Source organism: Muntiacus reevesi, chromosome 19 (genome assembly GCF_963930625.1).
Source record: "Muntiacus reevesi chromosome 19, mMunRee1.1, whole genome shotgun sequence".
Taxonomy (NCBI): domain Eukaryota; kingdom Metazoa; phylum Chordata; class Mammalia; order Artiodactyla; family Cervidae; genus Muntiacus; species Muntiacus reevesi.
Window position 1 is genome coordinate 13,715,666 of NC_089267.1, and position 10,513 is coordinate 13,726,178.

Consider the following 10,513-nt stretch of genomic DNA (forward strand, 5'->3'; position numbering starts at 1 on the left):
AAAAAAAAAATTAAGAAAATGTAATGGGACCATATATATCAGTAATTACCTTAAGTGCAAATACAAGACAATAACATACAATGATGGAGAAAAGACAGTCTCTTCAATAAGTGGTGCTGAGAAAACTGAATAGCTATACCTAAAAGAATGGAATTAGAACACTCTCTAACACCATACAAAAAAATAAACTCAAAATGGAATAAAGACCTCAATGTAAGGCCAGACACCATAAAACTCTTAGAGGAAAATATAGGTAGAACACACTTTGACATAAATCACAACAAGATCTTTTTTGAACCACCTCCTAAAGTAATGAAAATCATAACAAAAATAAACAAATGGGATTTAATTAAATTTAAAAGCTTTTGCACAATGAAGGAAACTATAAACAATGTGAAAAGACAGTCCTCAGAATAGAAGAAAATATTTGCAAACAAGAATTAATCTCCAAAATATAAAAACAACTCATACAGCTCAATATAAAAAAATTTCAAAAAATGGGCAGAAGATCTAGACATTTCTCCAAAGAAGACTTTCATCTGCCAACAAACATATCAAAAGACACTCAACATCACTAATTGTTGTTCAATCGCCAAATCACGTCCAAGTCTTTGTGACCCCATGGACTGCAGCACATCAGGCTTCCCTGTTCCTCACCATCTCCTGGAGTTTGCCCAAGTTCATGTCCACTGAATCAGTGATGCCATCACAATGAGTTACCACCTCACATCAGTCAGAATTGCCATCATCAAAAAATCTACAAATAAATGCTGGAGAGGATGTGGAGAAAAGGGAACATTCCTACACTTTTGGTGGAAATGTAAATTGACACAGTCACTATGAAGAACACTATAGAAGCTCCTTAAAAAATATAAATAGAACTACCATATGACCCAGCAATCCCACTCCTGGGCATTTACCCAGAGATAATAATAGTTTAAAAGACACATGTGCCCCAGTGTTCATTGTAGCTCTATCTACAATAACCAGGGCATGGATGCAACTTAATTGCCCATCAACAGAGGAATGGGTAAAGATGTGGTGTGTATATATATATATATATATCGGAGAAGGCAATGGCACCCCACTCTAGTACTCTTGCCTGGAAAATCTCATGGACAGAGGAGCCTGGTAGGCTGCAGTCCATGGGGTCGCTAAGAGTCGGACATGACTGAGTGCCTTCACTTTCACTTTTTACTTTCATGCACTAGAGAAGGAAATGGCAACCCACTCCAGTATTCTTGCCTGGAGAATCCAGGGAAGGGGAGCCTGGTGGGCTGCCGTCTATGGGGTCGCACAGAGTCTAACACGACTGAAGTGACTTAGCAGCAGCATGTATACACACACACACACACACACACACACACACACACACACATATATACACAGTGGGATATTACCAAGCCATTACAAAGAATGAAATAATACCATTTGCAGCAAAATGGATGGACTTGGAGATTGTCATGCTGAGTGAATTAAATCAGACAGAGAAGAAATATCATGTGACATTCCTTACATGCAGAATCTAAAAAGAAATGATACAAGTGAACTTACAAGGCAGATACAGACTCACCAACTTAGGAGAAGAAACTTATATTTGCCAGTGGGGATGGACAGGATGAAAGGTTAGTTAGGGAGCTTGTGATTGACATGTACACACTTCTATATTTAAAATGGATAACCAATCAGGACCTACTATATAATTTATGGAATTCTGTTCAATATTACAGAGAAGGAAATGGCACCCCACTCCAGTATTCTTGCCTGGGGAATCCCAGGGACGGGGGAGCCTGGTGGGCTGCAGTCCATGGGGTCACTCAGAGTCAGAGACGACTGAAGCGACTTAGCAGCAGCAGCAGCAGCTCAATATTATGTGGCAACCTAGATGGGAGGGGAGTTTGGGGGAGAATGAATACATGTATATGTATGGCTGAGTCCCTTTGTCGTCTTCTCAAAACTATCACAACATGGCTAATCATCTACATACCAATATAAAATTAAAAGTTTAAAAAAATCTACAAATAATAAACGCTGGAGAGGGTATGGAGGAAAAGGAACCCTCCTATATTTTGATGGAAATGTAAATTGGTATAGCCACTATGGAGAACACAAAATGGAGGTGACTTAAAAACTAAAAATAGAACCACCATAATACCTAGAAATCCCACTCCTGGGCATATACCTAGAGCAAACCATAATTCAAAAAGATATATGTGCCCTGATATTCTTTACAGCATTACTTACAATAGCCAGGACATGAAAGCAACCTAAATGTCCATCAACAGAGGGATAGATAAAGAAGATGTAGTACATGTGCACAAGGAATATTGCTCAGCTATAATAAAGAATGAAATTGTGTCGTCTGCAGAGACATGGGTGGACCTAGAGACTGCCATACGGAGTAAAAGTAAGTCAGAAAGAGAAAACCAGGTAGAGCATGATATCACTTATATGGGGACTCTAGAAAAATGATATGGATGCAATTATCTGAAAAGTAGAAATAGAAACACAGATACAGAAAATGGACATATGGATATAACCAGGGGAAGAGAGAAGTTGGAGGATCTGAGAGACTGGATTGATATATAATATATATATATACTATGTATAAAATACTATATATATATACTATATACTATATATATAGTATATATACTATGTATAAAATAAATAACTAATAGGAACTTCCTGCATAGCACAGAGAACTCTACTCAATGCTCTCTATAAATCGATCAGTGGTGACTGACTCTGCAACACCATGGACTGTAGCCCTCCAGGCTCCTCTGTCTATGGAATTCTCCAGACAAGAATACTGGAGTGGGTAGCCATTCCCTTCTCCAGGGGATCTTCCCAATCCAAGGATGGAACCAGGGTCTCCTGGATTACAGGCAGATTCTTTATTCTCTGAGTCACCAGGGAACTCTGTATGGTTACCTAAATGGGAAGGAAATCCAAAAAAGAGGGAATATATGTGTGTGGATAGCTGATTCACTTTGCTGTATAGCAGACACTAACACAACATTGTATAGTAACTGTACTCCAATAAAAATTGATTAAAAAGTAAACTAGTAGCAAAAAAAGACAGAGAGAGAGAAAAGAAATGCTGCTGCAGTCACTGGGTCGTATGAGGGTCAGATGAGGTCAACCAGGATAGGAGAAGCACAGAGCCTGACACACAGGAAGTGCTCAATAAATCCTAACTGCTTTTAAGATTATTTCAGATTTCTGACCTGAATAGGGAAGAAGGAAGAAATTAAGAGAGAGAGTGAGGAGGGAGGAAAGGATGAAGGAAAATAGAAGGAATTTCATGTAAATGGACTTTCAGAAAGCAAATTTTTGTTATTTATTATTTTTAAAATTAATATTTATTTCTACTTGTACATTGTTTATTAGCTTTTATGCTTTATACTAATAATCTTTTCTATGAAAGGACTGGAAAAGGTCAGTTTTCATTCCAATACCAAAGAAGGGCAATGCCAGAGAATGTTCAAACTACTGTTCAATGGTACTCATTTCACATGCTCACAAGGTAATGTTCAAAATCCTTTAAGCGAGGCTTCAACAGTATGTGAACCAAGAACTTCCTGATTTAGAAAAGGCAGAGGAACCAGAGATCAAATTGCCAACATCTGTTGGATCATAGAAAAAGCAAGAGAATTCCAGAAAAACATCTACTTCTGCTTCACTGACTATGCTAAAGCCTTTGACTGTGTGTATCATGACAAGCTGTTGAGAATTCATAAAAAGATGGAAATACCAGACAACCTGACCTGCCTCCTGAGAAACCTGAGTGCAGGTCAAGAAGAAACAGAACCAGACACAGAACAACAGACTGGTTCCAAATTGGGAAAGGAGTGCACCAAGGCTGTATATTGTCATTCTGCCTATTTAACCTATATGCAGAGTACATCGTCTGAAATTCTGGGCTGGATGACGTGCAAGCCAGAATTAAGATTGCTGGGAGAAATATCAATAACCTCAGATATGCAGATGACACCACCGTTATGCTGGAAAGGGAAGAGGAACTAAAGAGCCTCTTGATGAAAGTGAAAGAGGAGAGTGAAAAAGCTGGCTTGAAACTCAGCATTCAGAAAACTAATCATGGCATCAGGTCCCATCACTTCATGGCAGATAGATGGGGAAACAATGGAAACAGTGACAGACTTTATTTTGGGGGGTTCCAAAATCAGTGCAGATGGTGACTGCAGCCATGAAATTAAAAGACACTTGCTCCTTGAAAGAAAAGCTATGACCAAATTAGACAGCATATTAAAAAGCAGAGACATTACTTTGTCAGCAAAGGTCTGTTTAGTCAAAGCTATGGTTTTTCCAGTAGTCATGTATGGATGTGAGAGTTGAACCATAAGGAAGGCTGAGCACCGAAGAACTGATACTTTTGAACTGTGATGTTGGAGAAGACTTTTGAGAGTACCTTTTATTGCAAGGAGATCAAACCAGTCAATTCTAAAGGAAATCCACCCTGAATATTCATTGGAAGGACTGATGCTAAAGCTGAAGCTCGAATACTTTGGCCACCTGATGCGTAAAGCTAACTCACTGGAAAAGACTCTGATGCTGGGAAAGATCGAAGGCAGGAGGAGAAGGGGATGACAGACGGTTGGATGGCATCACCGACTCAATGGACATGAGTTTGATCAAACTCTGGGAGATGGTGAAGGACAAGGAAACCTGGTGTGCTGCAATCCATAGGGTCACAAAGTGTTGGACATGATTGAGCAACTGAATAACAACAATGAGTTGTTATGTACATCACAGGGCAGTTTTGATGCCTGCACACAGTATGTAATCCATTCCTTGAGCAAAGTACTTACTCTTCACAAACCAGCTCTTGGATACCTTCTCCCATCCCCATCCCTGCTTCCTTGGGCAGAGAACACCACCTTACTCAGGCCACAGGTATGCCTACTGCTGATGGAAGCACACCACCCCACCCCGTGTGTGTATTTATTTATATGTTCATCTCTCTTAAAGTGAGCTCCCTGAGAAAATATGTCATCAGCCTATCTCCTTTACTCTGTTCAGCACTTGGTACAAAGAAAGCGTTCCACACAACTTTATGTCCCTAAAAACTTATGTCCCAGATATTAACACAAGATATCTTAATGTCAGATAGAAATCACTGTGTCCTCTTAAATCATCCACCATTTAGTCAAATTTACTAAGTACCAGAGGCTATGAAATACATTACAATGTAAAATACATACTCTCTGCCCCCCAAGGACCTAAGAAATTAACATGTGACAGGTGAAGTAGCAGCAGAACATCTCAATGAAGCTCAGAATAACACTTAAAAACTATAAGACACAAGGTGATTAACTTCCCATTTTAAGCCACAGGAGTTCAGAAGATGGCAAAATTACAACCATCTGCCTTGGTTAGAGGGCTCCCAGATGGCGCTAGTGGTAAAGAACCCCGCTGCCAAGGCAGGAGACATAAGAGGCGCAGGTTCGATCCCTGGGTGGGGAAGATAGCCTAGAGGAGGGCATGTGTCCCGCTGTTCACACCGTCCGCACTGTTAGTTGAACCCAGGGCAGGCAAGTCGTGAGCTGAGACACTGGAAGAAGGCTTAAGGAACCATGGGAACTGTGGACACATTTATCCTCTCTCCTGGGTGACGCAGCATCCACAGCACGACCTTACACAACACAACCGCACTCCTGGCCACAACCTCACGGCGGCCATAATAGTATTCTCTCCTGGCTGATGCAGCAGCTGTAGCGGGACGCGCTGTGTGCTCTCCTCTCGTGACCGACCCAACTGACGCAGCCACGACACAGCAGTAAGACTGCGGCTTTTTAGGTCAAGCTCATGCAAGCATTCAGCACTAAGTACCCAGGACCAAGCGAATCCCTCCTGGCGCGCATGCGCAGTGCTAAAGTGAGCGCAGTTGTTACATCATCATTATTTACAAAACGCGGGGCAAGAGCGAGAGGCCGTAGGGCAAGAGAGCCTGACCATGCCATCTTGGCTAATTTGCTCTTTCCCTACATTCCACCCCACAGATTATGTAAGTTCTGCGCTTGGAGGCATCCCCCATTGCACAATGCTGCCTCTTGAACCCACATCCCTCAACAACAGCTACAACAGCAAACCGCTACATCACCGATACATAGCAAAACCCATCACCACGTAGCACCTGGAACTCATGCTGCAGTCTTTGCCCTCATGAGACTAGAATAGCCACCCACTGCATGTGAACGTGAAAGTCGCTCCGCCGTGTCCGACTCTTTGCGACCCCACGGACTATACAGTCCATGAAATTCTCCAGGCCAGAATACTGGAGTGGATAGCCTTTCCCTTCTTCAGGAGATCTTCCCAACCCAGGGATTGAACCCAGGCCTCCCACATTGCAGGTGGATTCTTAACCAGCTGAGCCACAGGGAAAACCCAAGAATACTGGACTGGGTAGCCTGTCCCTTCTCCAGCGGATCTTCCCAACCGAGGAATAGAATCGGGGTTTCCTACACTGCAGGCGGATTCTTTACCGACTGAGCTATCAGGGAAGCCACTGCATGTGGAGTGCCTTTATCTTTCATGGCCAAGTCCAGCCCACCGTCTGTCCTTGTGAAATTGTAGGAAAGCCTCCTCAGGGGCAGCTCCACCCCTGCATGGTTTCTCACTAAGGACTAACAAAACCACCCACAGGCGCTAGACCCATCCCTTCATGGAGCGGATTTTTGTGGCATTCATAGCCCACCCACATGGTCACACTTTTCTGAATCTGAAGACACAGGCTTTACAGTACACTGTCTGCATCACAGGACACAGCCTTTACAGCACAATCTACATCACAGGACGCAGCCTTTACAGTACAACGTTCTACAAAAGACACAGCCTTTCCAGTATACCTCTGCACAAATCAGCCCAGATTTGCATCCGTGCATCCCGGATGGGACCCTTGCCAGCATGAGCCCCCTTAGGGGTCTTCACATTTTCAAACTGGCGTCTCACATGCCATTCCTCTGCTTCTCTCAGTAAGGACCCGCAAACCCCCCACAGGCATCGGCCCACCCCTGTGTCCCACAGTCGCAAAAGCCAAGCTGCCAAGCTGAAACTCTTTTTGCTGAAACTGCTTACCCAAGTCGACCAACTCCACCTGAGTGGTCGATACGTCGATACATATCGATATGGTCAATGCGTCGTGAACTCAGTCCCAGTGGGAGCCCCTTGAGGATGCCCACCTAAGCTATAGACTGCTCATGCGTCACTTTCTGCTGCACAACCGGCCTCACTGACAAGCGGGACCCACAGTCTCATAATGTTCATCATCACCGTCACCTACCACCTCGCTGTTACAGATACTGGGTTCTTCAGGGCCATGGGGTTTCCTTGCTGTAATGCAAGTATACTTTGCTCTGGTTCTTCCAAGTGTCTGTGTACATTGCACACCAGTGTGGCATCACATGGAACACGGTCCATTGTTGTCTTCAGGGCAATCAGGAAAACCCACCCCACCGTACCAGCAGCAGTCTGCTGCCTTGTTCAGCAAATGGGAACTCACTGCCTGTGGCACCTTTCCAATGCGTTCTGGCTAACCGGCCACCCCTTCCCTGCCGTCCACTGGAGCCCACGCTGAGGGGATCGAGGCCACGTGATACCTCATGCTACATGGTGGTCACTGGCTCCCTCCACCCAGGGGAGCCTCAGACTCCCCTACCTGCTGGGCATCATGCTGACCACACCAGTCATTTCACTGTATCTCACTGTCCACACTGTTCACTCAACCCATGGTAGACAAGGCGCAAGCTAAAAACCTGGAGGAAGGCTTCAGTCATAGGACCTGCAGACACAGCAGCAGACATAGCGTGATCTAACTCAACACAGCCTCTCCCCTGGGTGGCAGGGCAGCCGTAACAGTATCGTCTCCTGGCTGACGCAGAAGCCATAGCAGCGGACATGCTATTTTCTCTCCTCTCCTGGCTGACCCAACAAACGCAGCCGTGACGCACCAGTAATGACACCAATTCTTACGTCAAGCTCATACAGACTTACTGCACAGAGTAGCCCGTGACCAAGTGAGAACCTCGTGATGCACGTGCACAGTGCTATAAGTGATCTCGGCTGTTACATAATCATTATTTACAAAACGTGGGGCAAGAGCGAGAGGCCGCGGGGCAAGAGAGCCTGACCACGCTATCTTGGCTAATTTGCTCTTTCCCCTACAGCATGGCGACCCACTCTAGTATTCTTGCCTGGAGAATTCCACGGATAGAGGAGCCTGGTGGGCTACAGTCTACAAGGTTGCAAAGAGTTGGACCTGACTGAAGCGACTTAGCATGCACGCACGCCATGGTTAGAGGTGACTTTGCAAAAACAGTTGGATTTGACCTTATCCTCAGGAGTTTACAAAATTTGGATTGGTAGAAAGGACGAAGAGAAAGGAACCTTCAGTGAACAGGGCAGTGTGAGCCACAGCAAAAGAACATGAAAGATCGGGCAGTGCAAACCGGATTCTTTATGACTATAAAAATCTGGCTTATGAAGTGCGGTGGCCATGGATGCAGAGAGAGAGAATGCTAGCCAGATATCTTAGAGCCAGGCGTTGGGGTGCCTGTAAGTACTGGGGAGTCTGAGAGGTGAAGAGAGTATGGGAAATGTTTTCATTGGACTGATTTGATGGTTGTTAGCATGAAAGGGAGAGGAGTAGCAAGAAGGAAAGAGGTTCATGATCCTAACTTTCATGTATGGAGCCTGGCTTAAGTTAAAGATTGTGCTTATATGTGCATTATTTTTCATAGTTACCCCACTCCTTATAAGATGACTGTACCAGCTCTATTTTTTAAACCCAGGTTGATAAATGACACGTTAGGATTTGATCCCAAGATCTCTAACTCCCAAAACCATTCCAGCTGCTTCTAAGGCATGTGTCATAGGGGCTGTAGAGGTGGTCAGGGTGGAGGGGAAACATATATGAGAAAGATGGAATACAGGTAAAATCAGCAGAGCTTGGAGACTCACTGGATGCGAGGGAGAGGAAGTAAAATGTAAAGTTATCATGTTTGAGGGATGAGAAAATGATGAGATTAATATAGAGAAGAAAAGGGGATAGTCTTAGGAGGCAGCAAAAAGATATGTATAGCACTAAATAAGCTTTAGAGGGTGCCAGACTATTTCAGTGGAAAAGCCCAGTGGTTGAGATGTTGAGCATAAGCTCCAGCTTTACTTCCCTCCACTAGAATGAATATTGCAGCACTGGCACTATGGAAAATGAACATGCCTGTGGAAATCCAGCCTCAATCTAAGGATCACGGGATCTCTTCCTTCCCAAGGTTTCTTCCAAGTCTGATTAAACATGTGAAGCACACAAAAAAAATTGTACATGATTTTGAAGAACTGAAACATTGTGGTTCAACAGAACAGACATTTTTTTTCCCTACCAACCAAGACTTTCCTTCCTTCTCATGCCAATTTATACTCAAATACCATTTTTCCTGTAGCAACTTAAAGTGTGAAAACATATTCTTTCCTGTGCTCACACCCTGTCCACAGCACATCCTGTAAAAATTCCATCCTTCAGCAGTTAACTTATAGCTTTAGCATGATTATAGGTCTTAAAATGAAACTTTGAGCACTCAAGGAAAATAGTGGGTTCCTAATATAAATAGATTGTAAGGCCAAATAATTCAGAAACTATTCAAGTTCCATAATTTTGCCTTTCTTAAAGGAGTCTTTGGAGAGCTATTGCTGTTTTCTTTTTTGTTTCCATTTAAAAATATGAAGTTTGTTCAATGATCATTTCCCCTAGGATTGCATATGTAGGCAAGCTTTACTTGGCTGTCCAGGAAAGATCACAAAGCCTAACCTTTCAGGGTACTCTGGAAAAATGAACCATTTTAAAATCAGGCTCTGCACTGTTGGGATAAATTGTAATACTGAATTCAGTGTATGCCTCAGTCTGGAAGAAATAATTTTTTAAACCCTCAATAAACATTTATGCCTGAGTATGATCCAAAAGTAGATAAGGTGGCATTGTTCAGTAGCTTAAAGTTAGATGACTAAATTTACTGTAGCAAATCCATTTCTATATGGATCCCATAACCTCAGGGGGAAAAGTCCAGTGAATGAAATGATTATGAATATCCCATATTCTGTCAAAACCTATAGTAATGAACAGAGTAAGGAGAATAAAACTTGTGATTTTAGTGCAGGTGGATTCAATTAGAAGGAAAATGTTCTTCAGATCCAGAAATTGCAGAGGCATAATAGGTATCTTTTGAGTGAAATAAAAGAGGGATAGCCTTTTACTAATAGCAATGAGTATAAATAACTAAAAAGATAACCAGAAGAGGAAGACAACAGAAAACACCTCACCTGCCATGGAAGTCCATTGTAGTAGAGCGGCTGACACGGTGTGACTCATTTCAAGCTGGGCCTGACCCTTGGAGATGGGTTTCTCTTCTGTGGGACTTTGGCATTACTGCATCTCTCCCTCATCCATTTCCAAATGTAAAGGATGGCTGAGATAATGTCCCATGGAGATGTTTGCTTGAAC

General features: G+C 43.2%; 1 pseudogene; it reads right to left on the reverse strand.

Annotated features, from left to right (window-relative positions):
• LOC136150960 (nuclear pore complex protein Nup50 pseudogene) overlaps nucleotides 1–7,142 on the reverse strand; it is a 49,777-nt pseudogene extending 42,635 nt beyond the window's left edge.
• Nucleotides 7,143–10,513: the final 3,371 nt, after the last annotated feature.